This window comes from Pogona vitticeps, chromosome 4 (assembly GCF_051106095.1).
Source record: "Pogona vitticeps strain Pit_001003342236 chromosome 4, PviZW2.1, whole genome shotgun sequence".
In the NCBI taxonomy this organism is placed as follows: domain Eukaryota; kingdom Metazoa; phylum Chordata; class Lepidosauria; order Squamata; family Agamidae; genus Pogona; species Pogona vitticeps.
Window position 1 is genome coordinate 145,933,165 of NC_135786.1, and position 19,434 is coordinate 145,952,598.

The 19,434-nt window shown below is 41.5% G+C and overlaps 1 protein-coding gene across 8 annotated transcripts in view; it reads right to left on the reverse strand.

Moving 5' to 3' along the window:
* CDH18 (cadherin 18) overlaps positions 1 to 19,434 on the reverse strand; it is a 787,224-nt gene that overhangs the window by 578,575 nt on the left and 189,215 nt on the right. For 3 of the 8 annotated variants that reach the window (XM_072998508.2, XM_078391716.1, XM_078391721.1), the window contains exon 2: positions 2,712 to 2,791. The exons of 4 other annotated variants lie outside the window; for them this stretch is intronic. The gene's annotated coding sequence lies outside the window, so the exon portion shown is untranslated. The remainder of the gene's footprint in view (positions 1 to 2,711; positions 2,792 to 19,434) is intronic. One more of the 8 variants, XM_078391714.1, reaches the window with a different exon arrangement.

Here is a 19,434-nt window from a genome sequence, read left to right on the forward strand (position 1 = left end):
TCTATCTTCCTTTCAAGATAATTTCCATGGCTGAGTGGGGATTCAAATCCAAGTCTCCTACAGCGTAGTCTGTCACTATCCACTATGCTCCAGTGCTGAATGAAGTTCTTTCAATGCTATTGATACAGTAATTTGGAAAAAAAGCTTATCCACTATTTACTCCTTGTAATGTAAATGTACTGTTAGTCCCAACTAGAGGAGACTCATTAATTTACATTAAGGTCTGAGATTCAATGGGTCTCTTTTCATTCTGACTAGTACTGGACATAGGCTAAAAAAACACAAAAACATATTTTTTGTTTATGAATCTACCCACCCCCAGATTTAGTCAAACGTTCCTAGCAAGAAAGACAGGGATTTTTGCTGTGGAGGCTGGTATAAATACCATATCTGTATATCCAGAATTAACAGAAATGCTAACTAAATGGATGTTTGCATGCCAACTGATATTCCAGTTGGATAACTGACAGAGCAGAGCTGCAATTATTGCAATACGTCATTTCTTCTGGAGCAAAAAAAATGATTCTCTTCTGTGTCAAGGCAAACAAAGAAGAAATGCAGAAAAAAATCCAAGCCAAACTTTTTCTGAAGTGCCCCACATTTCCAGTATCATACTTATCTAATTGTCATTCCCCAAGCATAGATTTCACAGCACTGCCTCAGCATGTTGTTCTACCAGGTTTTAATGAATTCTACAGTCTTCGCTGATTCTGTGGCTCCCTTTGTAGGGGTGAGTCTTAATTTTTTCAATATTTTAAAAGAAGAAGAATAAGGAGCAAAATGTGACACTTGTTAGGGGGGGAGATAAGTTACTCTCAGAATGGTAATTTCAATTATTGATAATAAACCATGCTGGCAGGATGGTTGAAGCTTCAAAGAATATTCATACAATAAAGCAAGCACACACACACACACACACACACACACACACACACACACACACACACACACACACACACACACCCTGTAGCATCAGCAGTGTACTTTATGGGGGGAGGGGAGTAAGCTGAGATGATGAGCCACTGGTGTACCACAACATGGTGCTAAGACCAGAAAAAAACAGAGGAAATCTGTAATATAAATTCCCACTGTGCTCAGCAGGTGTTGCTACATGTTGACTTGGATGGTATGCTTTGTATGGGGAAAATCTTGGATAAAAAGCAATATAAGATCAGTTGGTTTTCTAAGTTCCGGTTGTAAACCTTTCATTGAAAAAATGAATCCCAACAAAACTTTTATAATTATTAGTAATATGTTAAAAAACTAAAAGGAAAGGTTTGAGCATATTAGACATGAACTAATCATATAAAAATTTGGAAATCATTTTAAGCCTTTCTAATGAAAACAATTAAAAAGCAGGCAGAATAATCCAGCCAGACACAAATAGTTTAAATCCCAATTATTTTAGTTACGGATCTAAGTGTATGTTTGAATTGCATGCATCAAAATTAATGAGGTCAAACTTGTCATGCCTTGAACTCCAACACCTATGAACCATAAGACGTTAAACTACAACAAATATATACCCTGATAGTGGGTGTGAGGGACAGAGTCATTAAACGTGAGATAGAGAAGTCACATAGACTGAAAGTTATAATCTTGAAATTGCAAATATTTCATTTTGCCTTTTTTTAGGAGATGCTCCCTCTTCCTTCTGTAGCCATATCCAAGTACTGTATTAAACAATCCAATCAACATGCTTAGCTCACCCTTCCGCAGTTACTTTCTTACACAATTGTCACCAAGTCTGAAGAGACATTCCTTCTCACACGCCAGCGATGCACATAAGCAAAGAACCAAATCTTCTCAGATTCTTACACACGAGGTAATTTTTCATGCATGCAGGAACATTTCTTCAGGTTCCATAATGATCAGGTGAAGAAAGTAATGGTGGGGCTGGGCCTGAGGTTAGACACTCCTTTCTCATTGTATTCAAACTGCCAGATTCTACAGTGTCTGAATCGTCCTGTTGTTCCCTTTAGAATACAGATTTATCTATCTGGCAGTAAGATTTTTTTCCTCCACTCCCATGATTTATCCCCTTCTGCAGACCCCTGCTAAGCTCTTCTCTTCTTACATTTTACTGCAAACCTCATTTGGTCTCATTAGAAGGCTCCACAATTTCATTCCTTTGAGCTGATTTTCTCTGCGTTAACATATTTCTACACAACAGTCTCTTGCACCATCTCTACACCATCACACATTTGGCGGGAAGTGGGCGGAATCATGTTCAACAACATAGATGCTAAGAAAAACATGGGCAGGCTATATTCTGATTACATGTTAATTAAATTGGACTGGCATTTATTCTAGTAGAATTAAACATCTTTATTGCATATTCCCTATATTGTCTATTCCAGTGTTAAAACAAAGGGTGGTTATGTTAAGTCAGTCCAGTTGGAAGCTCAGCCTTTTTTTCTTGCAAGGTTAGATTTCATTCCTTCAGTGGTTATGATCTCTCAATCGGAGTTTGGGAGGGAAGGACCAGGCTTGAGTAAATCCCTAGATTTACTGGGATCCACATCCAAACTGGAAAGTGAGGAATAGGGAGCTCTGAAGGAGTTACTCTGAAGCAGTTATCACTCCCTTCTTGACAGTTTAATGGGAGGGGGGGAGAACACAGACACCTCTTTCTCACAATACAGTCCAAGCCTTTCCTTTTCATTCTCTAGTTGCTCTTTACTTTCTCCCTCCAAATCAATCAGATTTACCTTCCTCAGTTTTCCCCACCTTTTCAGGTTTGCCTTCTTCCTTCCAACTGTGCCCCTCAGAGGACGGATCCTGTTTATATCTGCACATAATAGGATAAAGGAATTGTTATAAGGATGTTGGGGGATGCCAGTTAAGATCAGGGGTGAAGGGGGAATTTAACAGGGGTACAAATGCTTTGCTTGAGAGACTCCACTGTTGCAATAGTATTTTGGATTATGACCACAGATTTATTTTGTTTATAGTGTTCATCTGTTCCATTAAGTGCATGCTATTAAACTTTTCAAAATAGTGAGGATTATCGCCCCCCATATATGTATCAGGAAAACAACTGATATAATAGCTGAGTGGTTTAGGCACTTGGCTGCAGAGCCAGAGGTTGGGTGCTTGATTTCCCACTGAGCCTCTTGTGAGTAAAGCCAGCCTGTGTGGCCTTGGGCAAGCTGCACAGTCCCAGAGCATCCCCAGAAGAAGGGAATAGTAAACCACTTTTGAGCATTCTCTACCTGAAAAACCCTGAAAAGGGTCGCCATAAGTCAGAATCGACTTGACGGCACATGATCATTATTAATTTTTAGTGGCTCTGATGCATTAGCAACTTGCCAGTCTTCATTTTATTAAATTTCTGAGCATTGTTCAGAGGTCTGCGGGCATGCAGCTTGGCACAGCTTTTAATTTGCCTCTTTGTTTCTTAGAGATGACTAATGATTTCCAGCATCCCACACTGCAGAATTCTGGGGCCAATTGTGAGCCAACCTCCAGTCCTCTCTGAGCTCATAATTACTTTGCCCCCTTTCCCGCCGACTTATTTCTAGTACAGTGAGGGATGTGAAGAAAAGGCTGTGGCTGTCATTATTAAGCCCTGCAGAAGCATTGTGGACCACTGAAAGCTATTAATTCCCCGGTGTTCAAAATCCTTACTATGCAGACAAAAGCCCTAGAAATTAGAGTTCTTAGGCATTTTAATGCTTCAAAGTGTTCAAGACATCAGGATACCTGTCAATTGTATATTGAAGGTACATCTCAAAAATAAAATCCACTGAGATCACTGGGATTTATATTGAGGATAGATATCACAAATTTTCTTGTGTGCTAAATGGGAAGAAGGTGACATGTCTCGGGAAGCTGGCATTTCTTGTGAACGGAAACCTGGAATACCATTCCCGAAACATTCCAGGATTGCAACAGGGACTAATTTTTCAGCCTGTGGATCAGAATGAAATGTACAAAGTGCCTCATGGCTGAGTTTCAGTCATGGAAGGTAGTGCTGTTTTTGTTTGCTTGTTGGACTCCAACACCCAGAATTCTCCAATTCTGGATAATTCCCCAGGCAGAAATCCAGCCCACAGCCTCACTATAGCTTCACTCCTTTGCTTCTGTAGCTGTCTCAGTCCTTGCTTCCTATGCAAAAAAGGAAGCTCAGAATTATTTTTATTTATATTAGGAAGATACTTATCACAGCATAAGCTTTTGTGAACTATAGACTGCTGCACCAGATTTCAGGCCCGCATGATTAGGGGAAAGGCAAACAATGAGGGTTGTGGAGATTAAATTCAGAAAGGATTGACAGTGACAATTACATTATTCATACTGTCCACTTACCAAACTGTTGATGATAATACAACCTACTTGACATTGTGTCACGTGTAATGTGATGAGGAACTATTGTTCCATTTCAAATCTGTTACAATAGAATCTCCTAATAAAATGTACCATCAAAATTCTGTTCCTGTAATATACATTTGACATTTATCTGCTGTATAGTTGAGACTTGTGCGCCAGCTGTACCCGTTACTAGAGAGGTTTGATTTGGCCACAGTGACACATGCCTTAGTTATATCCTGGCTGGACAACTGTCATGTGCTGTACCTGGGGCTGCTTTTGGAAAATGCTCAGAAACTTCAGCGGGTCCAAAGTGCTGCAGCCAAATTGTTAACTGGGGCTGGTTACAGGGATCACATAATCTCGCCGCTCCTCCAACTCTACTGGCTGCCAATCTAGGCATAATCCAAAGTGTTAGTTTTAACCTACAAAACCCTGAATGGCTTGGGTCCAAGGTATCTCAAAGACCACTTCTCCTTTTATGAGCCTACTCAGATATCAGAGGAGACCTTTCTCTTGGTCCCACCACCTTCACAGGTGCATTTGGTGGGGACATAGGGCCTTTTCTGTGTATCCAGACTCTGGAACTCCTTCCCACAGGAAGGCAAGCTGGCTCCATCTTTGCTGTCCCTTCACACGCAGACAAAGACCTTTCCCTTCAGTCAAGCTTTCGCTTAGTAATTGTCTGGGAGGGGGTTTTACATGCAGTGTTTTGCCTTGTTGCTTTGAATCTGTCCTTGGTGTTGATTTTGTTTGCCATTTTTTGTGTGGTAGTTGTCTGAAACTTTTTAGTATAGCAAAAAGCTAAAAAGAGTTTTTAGTATTGACTTTTAACAATGTAAATTGCCTTCCCTTTTAAGGAGAAAGGTGAGGTAAAATATTTTAAATAAATAATAAAATACAATGGCCATGTAAGGTCAGCATCAGACTGGACTGGAAGGCTGAATTGTTTTTCTACTGGTTTCTGAATATTGTCAGCTCTAATATCAGGTTGGGGGGGACCTGATTGAGATGTTTAAAATTATGCCGGGAATGGATAAAGTGGATAGATGGAAGCTCTTTTCCCTCTCACGTAATACTAGAACCAGGGGCATCCACTCAAATTGAGTATTGGGAGAATGAGAACAGACAAAAGAAAATATTTCTTTATGCAGTGTGTTGTTAGTCAGTGGAACGCCTTGCCACAGGATGTGGTGATGGCATTTGGCCTAGATACCTTTAAAAGGGGATTGGACAGATTCTTGGAGGAAAAATCCATTGCAGGTTGCAAGCCATTATAGGAATGTATCATCTCCAGGCTTAAAAGGAAGGTACCTCAAAATGCCAGATGCAGGGGAGTGGTATCAGGAGACTGGCATCTAGTTGTCTCGTGCGCTCCCAGAGGCATCTGGTGGGGCCACTGTGAGATACAGGAAGTTGTACAAGATGGGCCCTTGGCCTGATCCAGCAGAGCTCTTCCTATGTCTGTGTCCATTGTGTATTCATTCACACTGAGATGGGCCTGTTTCCCTTATGCAGAATGTAGAAGGGGACTGCTGGTAAAGATAGTGTTATCCTCAGGGACAGGAAATATTCCATTTTTGGATTATGGTTCCCAGCATAACAATAGCTTCCATCCCATTTCTGTATATATCACAGTGTTCAAAATTAGTTTTGCCAGAGAGAAAAGAGTCAACATTTTTTTTTTGCATGAAGCATAGTTACTCAGCATTTTAAATGAAGCACAGCTCTTTACTTGGAGTGGTGTGCCAGCTTTAAACTATTATGAGCACCAGACCTTCAAATGTTTGCTGGAACAGGTCATCCACCCACTGAAGTGATTCACCCATTCAGGTGTTAGAATACAGTATTTCCCGCCCATCTTTCTCATTAGCTCAGGCATATGAATCCTGCACATAAGCTGTATTACTTATGGAGCCTATCTTGAGAAATATTATCCATAAAAAGATTGGAATTAGAAACAAAACAAAACCAAATGTGCCAGGCATCTGTTGGGAATAATGTGGCCTGCAGGCCACATGACCCTCATTAGCCTCTGCCCCCACCCCCCACAGGACCCTCAGCTGGTAAAAAGGTAGATAGGAAGCCTCCACGATCCAGAATTTTACTCCTAACCAAGATAATCCTGCCACATGACTTTAAAAACAAAACTAAATAAGGATGATAAAATAAAATTAAAAATTAAAATACACAATTGGAACTGATCTTCTAGTCACTACTGAATTTGATGGGTTCCTCCCCCTTCCCCCCCAAGGGGATTTGTTGCACTTTCTGGAGGAAAATATGCCTGCAAAATTAGACTCTTCCCTTTGTACCTTGCCCACTTCTGCTTTAGTCAGGGTCCTAAGAATGCTAAAGTTAGCCTTCTCTGCTCCAGATCAGTGTCTGATGTCTACTATTTTGACCAGATGGGTAGAACTTGTCTATAGGCTTCCATTTGCTATTTAAGTCAAATCCTGAATCCTTGTTCTTTCCTAACCTTTGATGATGCATTAGTTAATTATGCTTTTGCATACCTAGCTTCTTTGAAGAAATGACTGCATAATCCATTTTGAAACATATGCCTTACAGACACTTCTTTTGCTTTGATATGCAACATCATGTCTAAACCAGTTTGCACTCAACCTTTCTGCTGCATTGCACTTCTAGGGATATGCAGGGAAAGCCTAAAACATGGCTTCCAACATGTGCATCTGTCTCACACAATATTTGTAAGAACAGTTTTGGGGACAGTTGTCGGTTTCATTGTGTTCCTTGGAACACGACTCCCACCATTACAAGGGAACTTCTCACCTTGTCTGTCCTTTTTACCACTGGTTGATGAATATAAATGTGCTGGCTGAACAGACAGTGTGATCATAGTCACAAAGTACAATCAGAATTGAAACAGCTCAGATCAGATCTTCATTAAGATCAAAAATATAATCAGCAACACACACTGAAAAACTGGCTTTGTGAACATGCATTATACAATACTACATATTCTTTTTTCTACCATACGGCATGGAATGGTTACCACAGACAACTTTTGAGAGTGGGAGAAGAAGGATCTGAAGTGTGGATTTATCACAGAATGCTAAGATTTTCTTGGATCAAGAAGGTGGTCAGCAAAGAAGTACCAAAGAGAATGAATGAAGTTGAGAAAAGAGTATTATTAATAATAACCTTAGAACGGCAGAACTGATCTCTATAGATCATCAAGTCCTGCTCCTGTCAAGGAGGCACAGTGGGGAATTGAACCCCCAACCTCTGGCTCTGCAGATAAAGTGCAGAAAGTGAGAATACTTTAATCACATAATGAGAAATAGAAGTACAGTTTTTTCTAGCTGATCACCCAACAAACTGGAGGGAAAAATGCACGAGGACTGGTTTGGATGCAATGTGCTATCTTTGTTTAGAGCCCATGCATCCAGAATCATAATGATGTGTGATCTCCAAAAAGGAGGAGATATTACAATAGCAGCAAGGTGATGGGCAGGATCAAGACCTGAGAAATTACATTGCTCAGGGGCTCTGATACTCAAAGTACTGCAACAGTAGTAGTCCTGGCTCTTCAGAATGCAACAGAAGTACCTGTTTCCTTCAATGCCTATCTTATAAGGTCAGCGTCAGGTGCAGAGGAAAGAGGCGGCATCAGAAGGGGGTGATGCAATGTTACCATCTGAGTATGGAGTGGAGACATTTGAACAGAATTGGTCTCTTGTCTCCTTTCAAGATGCTGAATGAATTTTCTATGCCTAACATCTGCAAAACAGGGAGGGCTAAGAAAGCTGCCTTTGCTCCTTCCATGAATATGATGCTATCGCTGATGAATTAAACATGATGTTACTGCCCACATATGAGGGATGTCAGTGCTGAGTGGGTCCTTTTCTGGAGAGGTTAACCTGCTTTCAACCAGTGATGTCCAATGAGGTGGACAGGGTGCTTGCACGCTGTCGTGCCACCTCCTCCTCCTTAGACCCTTGCCTGGCTTGGGTCATCAAAGCAGCCAAGCTGGTAACAACAGACTGGGCCACTGCAATAATTAATGGGTCTCTCCAGGAAGGCATGGTTCCCCTTGCCCTCAAGGAGACACTCATTAGGCCCATTCAAAAGAAACCTAATTTGGCGGTGAACGAAACTGGTAATTATAGGCCCATTGCCAATGTTTCTTTCTTAAGTAAAGTGGTCAAGAGGATGGTGGCTGACCAGCTCCAGGCACTCCTGGAGGAAACTGATGCCCTGGATCCATTCCAGTTGGGATTCAGGTTGCAGCATGGTACAGAAACAGCATTGGTCACCCTGCAGGATGACCTGAGGGAGGCTGATGGGGCAATATGTCCTTCTTGGTCCTCCTCGATAGCTCATCGGCCTTTGATACCGTCGACCACGGTATCCTTTTGGGGTGGGTCTCCAAGCTGGAGATCAGTGGCTTCGCTTTGACATAGCTCCATCTCTTCTTGAGGGACTGTCCCCAGAGAGTGCAGCTTGGTGAGATGACTTCCACCCCATGGATCCTCAGTTGTGAGGTTCCGCAAGGGTCAATCATCTCACCAATGCTATTTAATATCTATGAGATATATGAGACCACTGGGTGAGGTCATCTGGAGTTGTGGGGCTCGGTGTCATCAGTATGCTGATGACACTGATGACACCCAGCTCTATCTCTCCTTTTCTCCAACTGCAGTGGATGCTGTTCCATCCCTTGAACGCTGCTTGGGGACCGTTCTGGGGTGGATGAGGGCAAAAGGACTGAGTATCAACCCGGACAAGATGGAAAACTTGTGCATGGCCGGCCCTGGTGTCAGTGGGTTGGTAAACTCCCTTTCCTTTGGGGGAGTGACTCTTCCCACAAAGAATGAGGTTTGCAGCTTGGGCATCTGTCTGGATCTGGATCTCACCATGGAAACTCAGTTGGCATCTGTGGTCTGGGCAGCCCATTTCCATCTTTGGAGGATTGCCCACCTGCATCCCTATCTAGGTGCAGCGGCCCTCACGACTTTGATTCATGCACTCATAATCTCAAGAACAGACTACTGCAGTGCTCGCTATGTGGGGCTACCCTTGAGTTTGATGTGGAGACTGCAACTGGTTCAGAATTCAGTGGCCAGATTAATAACTGGGGTGAACAAATTGCAGCACATCTTCCCCATTCTGGCCACCTTTCAATGGCTACTGGTTTATTTCTGCATCGACTTCAAGGTTATGATAATAACATTCAAAGCCCTAAATAGTTTAGGACCTTGGTATCCAGCAGAACGCCTGCTCCCAGCCAGATCTGTCCGTAATACTCGTTCTTCACAGGCAGGGTGGTTGAGGGCCTTGACCCCGAAGGAGGCCCAGAGGGAAAGAACAAGAAGCCAGGCCTTCCCAGTGGTTGCCCCCTGCCTGTGGAACAATCTGCCCATGGAGATATGCCTGGCACCCTCATTGGACAGGTTTAAACAAGCACTGAAAACTTCGCTCTTCTGTCAGGCTTTCCCTGAGCATTAAGTTGCAGATAGTTCTTCTTCCCTTTTATCATCCTTTTTGCCATCCGTTCATCATCCTTTCTACCATCTTTATAGCCATCTGTTTTAATTTATTCTACCAGTTATTGTATGTGTTGAATGTTTGTATTTTTTATTCTTCTTGTGTTTTAATATTGTGTTGTTTGTTGTTCTCAGCCACCCAGAGTGGCCTGGCTGCCACATGGTGTGGGGTATAAATCTAATAAATAAATAAATGATAAATGGAACCATCTGAGGAACTGTGACAGTATTCTCTCTTAAAACAGCTGTTCCCAAGCTGTTTTCAGAGTACAGTTCCCTGAATCACCAGTCCACATGGCCCACATTTAGTGGTTCTGAAAGTTGCAGTTCCACAACATCTGGGTAAGATGCAACCACCATCTTTCATTAGGTTCCAAAATATGGGAATCACATGTTTGTTTGTTTTAACTCTGTTTGGAAGTTATTTCCATATTATTAGACTCATTTTCAAATTGATGCACATATCAGTGTATATATATTTCCTAATCTATACATTTTGGTGAGATTCGCTTCATCTACAGTATGTACATCTCAGTCAAGCAGGGAAGAGTGAGTCATTACATGTGAACAATTTCAAGCTCTGTTTTAACCCTCTCCATTTCAGTTTACTGTTGGCAACAAAACAATGCTTGTTTTTTAGTACAGATCACATGGATGCAGTTGCATAGGGTACAATCACAACAAAACCAGGTCACGGACTGCATGGAGAAACTTTTGAAAAAACACAACCTACAAACAGTATTCAAGCCCCACAAAAACACAACAAACGTTACGGTCAGCAAAGGACAGAAGGGACCCCCTCACCACTGCACGTGTATACCAGATACCTTGCCGTTGTGGCCAGGTATATATTGAAACCACAAAATTAAGCATCCACACCAGAATCAAAGAACATGAGAGACACTGCAGACTAAAAAACCCAGAAAAATCAGCAGTAGCTGAACATGCCCTAAAACATGAAATTCTATTTCAAAATACTGAAATACTGAACAACACCAGCAATCATTACGTCAGATTGCACAGGGAAGCCATTGAAATCCACAAGCACCAGCAGAACTTCAACAAAAAGAGGAAAGTTTGAAACTCAACAAAGCTTGGCTCCGAGCTCTGAAAAATACAGCGTGCAAAAGGTCAATGAACTCTACCCAGCCACAAGGACTGGGGATCATTACACACAAAAGACCAGCTAATGACACCCATCAATCACAGTGACAGATAATCTCTCCTCCTTATCACAACAATGCACCCACAACATGACACACTAATCACCCATCTCCTGAAAAAGACATAGCGTATCTGACAGCCATAAATACTCCACTCCCAAGCAAACTACACCAGAGCACAGAGTGCTGTCCTCTGAAGATGCCAGCCACAGAGACTGGCGAAACATTAGGAAGAACAATCTTCAGAACAGGGCCAAAGAGCCCAAAAAACCCACAACAACCAAACCCACAGCCCATATGATTTGTGTGAGTTCTGATTATAATAAACACTGTGCACTGTAATACAAGCCACTTAACTGCAGATGTTGCAAAACAAACAAACAAAACCCCACTTAGCCCAATTTGAAGACTCCCTGCATAGTTAGTATAGCCAAAGCTGCACTGACTATGGCCAGTTGCAATGCAACTGATGTGGAGCATCTTGCATTTTGCATGATGTTGTGGGTTCACATGAACAAGAGGTACACAGTAGTCTTCTTGTGGTCCTGTGTATAATAGAAATATGAAGAATATTGAATGAATACCTCATCCTGAATTTGATGTGATAGTTAGTAAGGATTTTGAAAGCCTCACATGATTATTTATCCCAGGTGAAAGTGAGGCAAAGGCCTGTGTTTTTTCATTAATGTGTCATTAAAGCATTGCACATGTAAGAACAAAAAAACATGATCATGGCCACTGGTCCCATCACCTCCTGGCAAACAGAAGGGGAAGATATGGAGGCAGTGACAGATTTTACTTTCTTGGGATCCATGATCACTGCAAATGGTGACAGCAGCCACAAAATTAAAAGACGCCTGCTTCTTTGAAGGAAAGCGATGACAAACCTAGACAGCATCTTGAAAAGCAGAGACATCACCTTGCCGACAAAGGTCCGCATAGTCAAAGCTATGGTTTTTCCAGTAGCAATGTATGGAAGTGAGAGCTGGACCATAAAGAGGGCTGCCCACTAAAGAATTGAGGCTTTTGAATTGTGGTGCTGGAGAAGACTCTTGAGAGTCCCCTGGACTAGAAGGAGATCAAACCTAGCCATTCTGAAGGAAATCAACCCTGAGTGCTCACTGGAAGGACAGATCCTGAAGCTGAGGCTCCAATTCTTTGGCCATCTCATGAGAAGAGAAGACTCCTTGGAAAAGACCCTGATGTTGGGAAAGTGTGAGGGTAAGGGGAGAAGGAGACAACAGAGGACAAGATGGTTGGGCAGTGTCATTGAAGCTACCAACATAAATTTGACCCAACTCCAGGAGGCAGTGGAAGACAGGAGGGCCTGGTGTGCTCTGGTCCATGGGGTCACGAAGACTCGGACATGACTTAACGACTAAACAACAACAGGAACAAAGTATGCACCAAAATAGTGTCTTTTCCCCTTTTGAAGCAAAGTGTTATATGTGTGTGTATGCACACAACCCATCCAAAGCTTAAAATTGTTATATTCCTATGGATCAAAGAGTAGTCATCTGTTATTTGCATAGATATTTTGCACAATTTACACATACAGTACACACAGATCACCTTCACAAATGCACAAATAGAACTGAGAGCAGAAGAAACCTTTTGCAGTCCTTGAAGGTGAGAAGAGGAATGTTGTAATTTTTCATCTTTCCCTGAGAAGACCAGACAAGCAAGGAATTTACATCACAAGAGCCAAGGTCCCTAAGCAAGATTAATAGCTAATTGAATATGTTAGAAACCTAGCTTACAATCAGGATGAAGAAGAGTCACAAATTTTCTTGTCCATGATGAAAATGATGCCTCAACATCTTGAAGCACTCCATTGAAAACAACTGTTAATTGCATGAGGCTGCTTTTTACATACTCTTGGACAAGAATGAAAGAATAAAAATAGCATTCATTTTCAAAAATTAGATATTGTGTGAAATACAAGTGTCTGTACAACATAACATTTTTGTTTGTGAAATATAAGGGTTCTTGTGTAACCACCTCTGTGAATATTTCACCAAAAAGGTTCCAAAATCTGGAAAAAATGCAGAAAAACTATCAAACTTACTCCACAGGGAGAAAATTTAAAATTTGGTCATTCTCTCCTGTGAAAATGACATAAACAAAGGTTTAAAACCCCAATCTACATTATACTGTGGTAGTGATTGTGTTCTTTCTTTTAAAAAAACCCCAATTCACAGCAAATACACACATGAGTTTTCTATCTCTCCCCTTTCTCATGCACATGCACATTGTGTGTGTGTGTGGGTGTGCATGTTTAGGGTGTGTAGTTTTCAAAAGCCCATGTTATGATGCATACCTGTTCATCTTTCTGTAACATCTAGGGCAGTTACATCTTCCTTTACTGTGATCTAAAAAGACACCCTTTTAACATTTCCCAAATACAGTAGATCACAAATGCCTCTGTTCCTCAGAGGACAGCATTACTAATGTATGACTGCACCTCATCACTCAGTACAGCACAATATTGCCACATGCTCATTAAATTGCAGTTGGCACAAAACTCATCAAGCATCAGTGAGCATGGCTGCAACGCATCTACATTATTTCTTTCCTGAAAGACACCTGATAAGAGCCAAGCTTTATTTCTAAGTTCTCCTAAGGGAAATCTGTCTCTTTCCTCCTCACCATTATTTCCTTCATTTAGAATGCCCTTTTAACTGGGGTGATACCCAATTTCTTCAAATCTATCCCTTACAAAAGGAAGTCTTTACTGCCTGGGAATTATGACCCAGCTAATGGCTACTTCCATCTAATTATTCAGGTTTTTATCCTATGAATGCACAAATCATTCTAAATCCTTATATATTGTTTCTCAGGGAATCAAAAATATGTATGGACTTTCCTGGGTAACCATCACTAGTTCCTCTACTGTACATTTAATAAATAGCACACAGAATCACTTTTGAAAATCCCATAATCAGTACTCTCTCCATCATAAGCATTCATGCCTCTAGTTTAATAGTTAAGACATTTCAGTACAGTGGACCCTCGACTTACGGAGGTCCCTACTTACAAAAATTTTGAGGTACGAAAAACTCCAGCTGCAAAATTTTGGTTCAACTTGTGGCCAGAGCTTCGGCCTACGAAAGGCAGGGGGAAAGCGGAGCGGCTTTTGGCTTCCTGAGCTTCAAAACCCTCTTCACTGTCCCTGTCTCCCATCCCTGGTGCCCTCTGCCTTCTGTCCCTGTGGGGACAGAAGGCAGAGGGCACAGGGGATGGGAGACAGGGCAGTGGAGGGGGTTTTGAAGCCCTGGAAGCCAAAAGCTGGCAGTGGATGCGGAGCGGCTTCCAGCTTCCCAGGCTTCCATAGCCGCACCCGCTGCCCTCTGTTTCCCATCCCCAGTGCCCTTTGCCTTCTGTCCACACAGGAAAAGAAGGTAGAGGGCACCAGGGATGGGAGGTTTTTTTTCTGTGCCTGGAATGGATTCAATGCTTTTCAATGCATTCCTATGGGAAATGGACCCTTGACCTACGGACTTTTTGACCTGCAGCCACCGTTCCAATACAGATTAATTCTGTAAGTTGAGGGTCCACTGTACTTGCTTTGATGATATAATCAGAATTTGTACATTAAGTAGCACAGGAGATTTATTCAGCATGAAGGCGTAAAAGGTGTCGTTTAGCATAATGGAAACACACAAAGTTGGGAAAGGCTGATCCATAGGATGTAATAAATACAATTTTCTTGTCCTCCATTAAAAATGGGGTGCCTCAATGTATGGCCCTCCAGAAGAAATTAAAGAAATTGATCAATTGCTACACAATTTTGTTGCTCCTGCATTAGAGCAAATGGATTAGAATTTTTGGGGTTGCCAGTAGCATTAAAAAAAGTGTTTTCACACTAACATTATTCTTTTTTTCTTTTTTTAAAAATCTAAAATTTGGTTTTACAATAAAATTCCTCCTTCTGTGAATTTTTCATAAAATAAGTGCAGAAATGTGAAAAGGTCAGGAAAAAAACTCTCTTAATTTCATCCAGTGGAGATAAAACTTTGAAATATTTCATTTTTACCCAAAAGAATAAAATGTTCAGAGATGTAGTTCCTTAACCAATATATACAGTCAGCGTACTGTCAGCAGTGTTGTGTCTCTTAGATGCAGATTGTCTTGATTTGGCACTTCAGATGGTCAAATAGTATAGACAGAATATTTCTCGTTTTGAAAAATAAATCTTGTACCAATACAATGTATTTTGGAAAGGGAAACACATTCTAAATATTATCATTTAATCTTGCTGGCTAGAAAAAAGAACTTCCAATTAAAATAAAAGAGGATCTTTAGTGAGGCAACTCTGATAGACAAAGATTTCATATGAATAACTGTAATGCTCCATTAATATAGTCTGATTTTATATACTGACTTTCCTCAGCTTGATTCCCTTTGGATATATTGGACTACACCCCAGCAATGATCATAATGGCTAGAGATGATAGGAGCTGTAGTACAACACATCTGTAAAGCATCAGGTTGGAGAGGCTAATGTACAAATTCATTTGGAAATAATTCCTACAGAATACATAGTATGAGAAATGTTGCCTTAAAGGGAGGTATTTGTGAATCAGAACCCAAGCCTACATCTTCATTATTTAGAAGATCAATTAATCATTCTTGGGAATTGATGAATCAGTCTACTTTACAGTTTACAGTGGATATATGCACTTATCAAGGTATATAATTGGAAGACTTCAGCCATGAATTTTGAGGACTCTCCTTTATAATATTTTTTTCTGCAATATTGGTGCATGACCTGAAGAAGTGGACTTGACTGCCAAAAGTTTGATTATTTTTTAAAAAGTGGTTTAGTAAAGGTATCACCTCTCCTGCACTTATATTTTAGAAATTGTGGCCCGAACACACCCATTTTGTGCTCAAGTCCTCCTAATATAGTTTTGTATTACACATACTAAAATACACAATTCTGGCCATACTTTCCTCCAATACATGCGTCTTCGTAAGACTTTTTATTGGAATGGAGTTTGTGAGGAACTGAGTGTGATTTTATAAAAAACTAAACTTCCTTTAATTACACAGTGAATAAAATGGTTTAATTAGGAACTTACAGAGTAGATTTGATTCAAGTCTTCCTCATCAGACCACCCCTTATTTGTTAGATTACCTCAACTGGCACTTAATGTCTCAATACATTCACTCAGAGACACTGGTAATGAGAAAGAAAAAATGTTTCTGCTTACAGTTCTTCACAGATAAAAAAACAGACTTAGTGTGTAAAAATGTAAACTTTTTACATCACTGACCTCAACCAGTTAACTAGCTTCATAACTGACTAACTAACTGGTTACAGAACACTTTACTCTAGCTACCCATTTCTGGCAGACTCCATGGCTTCTAAATGGGGAAAAAATGTGAAAGAAAGAATCTGAAGGAGAGAGGAACCACTGCCTGTTATTGAGTTGACTGACATCCACTCCAGTCCAGAAAAGTCCCTCCCATATGTATGTTGCAATAGAGCCAACACTTTTGATCCCAAAAGACATAAGGAGACATGCTCTTTATTCCCTGTGAGTAAATTATTTCTTCAGACACATATCTAAGGAAGTTCAATGCCCGCTGGGCAGCAGCAGTCCTTCATTGCTCCAACTCAAGAGACTTATCTAGTCATTTTGCCACCTGGCACTGGTGCCCTGGTAGTTAAGGAGGAAGAGACTGGGATATTCAGAGTAAAGACAGAGGAATGGGGGAATAAACATCTTAGTCAGAGCATGCAACCTTGTATTGTTTCCACTCCAACATGCACACTTACACCCTGATTCCTTCTGCCTGGGGACAAGGTGGAAGCAGTAAATGAGTATGACTCATCTATTTCAGATGGGTTTCCTCCCCATTTCCAGCAGTGAGTAACAGCAGGTGGGTTGGTGCGCTTCTGGCAACAATTTTTTTTAATTCCCAGTATGTTTTTGATCCCTGGGTCAAAGCCCCAATTGCTCTGCCTTAGATACTGCTCTGTTCTAACTAGAAGACAGTTTTCATCCAGGAGATTTTATGGGAGATTGGCCCTACTGCATGAAATTTTCCAGCCTATGGTTGTTTTCAAGAGGCTTTGATTCAAGTTGGCCTGAATATCCTGTAAGTCCTTCCTTTCTGTAGAGCTTGTCATGTTACATGCTGATTGAATTACTATGTAAAATCTCTCAGGATAAAGTCCTGGGACTTTCTCCAATCTGAAAGAAGATGATATGGCCCCTGCCACAGGATTCTGCACTTAGAGTTGGCTGCATCAACACTGACATTATTTGGTGAACATTTGTAAGTTTCTTTTAAAAAGCACAGACCACTCTCTACATATACCTTAAAACAGAATAGAAGGTTTAAATGTGCTGTGACATCTTCCCAGGCAGGATGGTTGAGAGTTCTGATCCTGAGAGAGGCTTGGAAAGCAGCAACCAGAAACTGGGCCTTCTCAGTGGTAGCCCCACAATTGTGCAATGGTTTCCCACCCGAAATCCACCTGGCTGCTTCATTGGGAACTTTCAAGTGATCACTAAAAACAGGTTTATTCAGACAGGCCTTCCCAGACTCTATTATACCCTGAAACAATAGCACTTAAACAATCAGATATTTGCTAATATTCAACCATCCGCAATGCTTTACCGTATTTGCCGGTGCACAAGGCGACCGGCTGTATAAGACGACCCCCCAACAGGAGGAGGAGGAAGAGGGGAAACGGGAGGGTGTCGGGCGGGCGAGTGCGCCGCTGGCTCAGCGGCGCGGGGCAGCGGGCAGCCCCGCAGTGGCTCAGGCATGGCAGTGAGAGGGCGAGGAAGAGCAAAAGGCTGAGGAGGAGGAGGAGGAGGAGGAGGAAAGGGGAAACGGGTGGGGGGCGGGTGAGCGAGCGTGCTGGCTCAGCAGTGAGAGGGAGAGGAAGAAGGCAAGAGGCTGAGGAGGAGGAGGAGGAAAAGGGAAATGGGCGGGGGTGGGGGTGGGCAAGCGAGCTCGCAGCTGGCTCAGCGGCGCGGGGTGGTGGGCAGCCCGGCGGTGGGCTCTGGCCGCTCAGGCATGGCAGGCTGTGCTTCCCTCCCTCCATACAGACCGACTGCCTGCCTGCCTGCCTTCCTCCCCGGCCAGTGCAGCCCCGTGTCATTCAGTGCACCCGGCGTACAAGACGACCCCCCCACTTGGAGGCATGTTTTTTGGGCCCAAAAATCGTACGCTGGCAAATACAGTACTTATATTATTTTAATGTTTATTGATATTATTTTCATCTGTCTATACTGTATTCATCATTCTATTATTGTACTGTTTTGCCTTTATATTATTGTTTTATTGTACTGTGTAATAAAGTGGCCTGGGTTGCCAGATAAGCAGTATAGAAATCAAATGAATAAATAAATGTGAAAAAAAAAACACCCAAAAAGTTGGACGTTGAGCTGTGGGAGAAGGCCTTCTCTGTCGCTGCTCCCAAACTCTACAACTCTCCATCTTTGCCATCTTTCTGCAAGCAGTAAAGATCTTTCTTTTCAGGCAGGCTTTTTCTTAGTGACTTGATGTCTAAGAGCCTGTCCACATGGGTATATAATTTTGATATATGGTTCCTTAATAGCAGTGTTTGGCATGGGAAAAAAGACCTTGTCCACTAGTGTTTCTACTTAAAACCATCCACTTTTTATCTTTCACTGGTTCCTGTCATGAGTGTGTGGCCTTGAGATTCTTCCCATACCTTCTTGATTTATGGATTTAGAGAAAAAGTACACCCTCTCAAAATGGTTGCTAGTCTTATCCAAACCCCTTTTACTTTCTCAGAAAATTTATCTGATGTTGGTCCACAACAAGGACCTCTGAAAGCTTTAAATTCTTCCAAACACTCTTCAAAGGTGTTACATATGTCAGTCTGATAAAATTAAGGCATAGAATACTGTTTCAAAAATCAAACTTGCCCAGAAAACGTCACTGGTGGTACATTAAACACAAGTGTTAAAGTGTGCCTATAATCAGAGATGCCACATCCCACCTGTGTATATAGAAATATGAATGTTCATTTCATAGGTTCTTTTACAAATGACACTGTGCACATGGTGGGGAGGAAGGAGGGCTATTATATAAACACGACAAAACATTTCCGTCCTCAGCGTGTGTTCCATGTATTTCTGAACAGTTCTTTATATTTCCACTGGGCTGGGGAAGAAAGAACAGTGAGAAACATTCAACAGTCTTGCTCCAATTACTGCAAGTATATCTTTATCCAGTAGAAGTTTAGATATATCCGCCTTTCACTTTAAATGAACAAGACAACCTTAAAAGATAATTGCAAATTTGCCATTGAACCATTTTATAAATTAAAGAGTTAAAAATGTGAGCTGAAATTAAATATTAAATTTTACATTACAAGGTGTCTTTGTCTGTTTCCCTACCATCTATTCAATAGATATTCATCTATTCTTTTTGTGTTGATGATTGCTGCAGACTTTGGA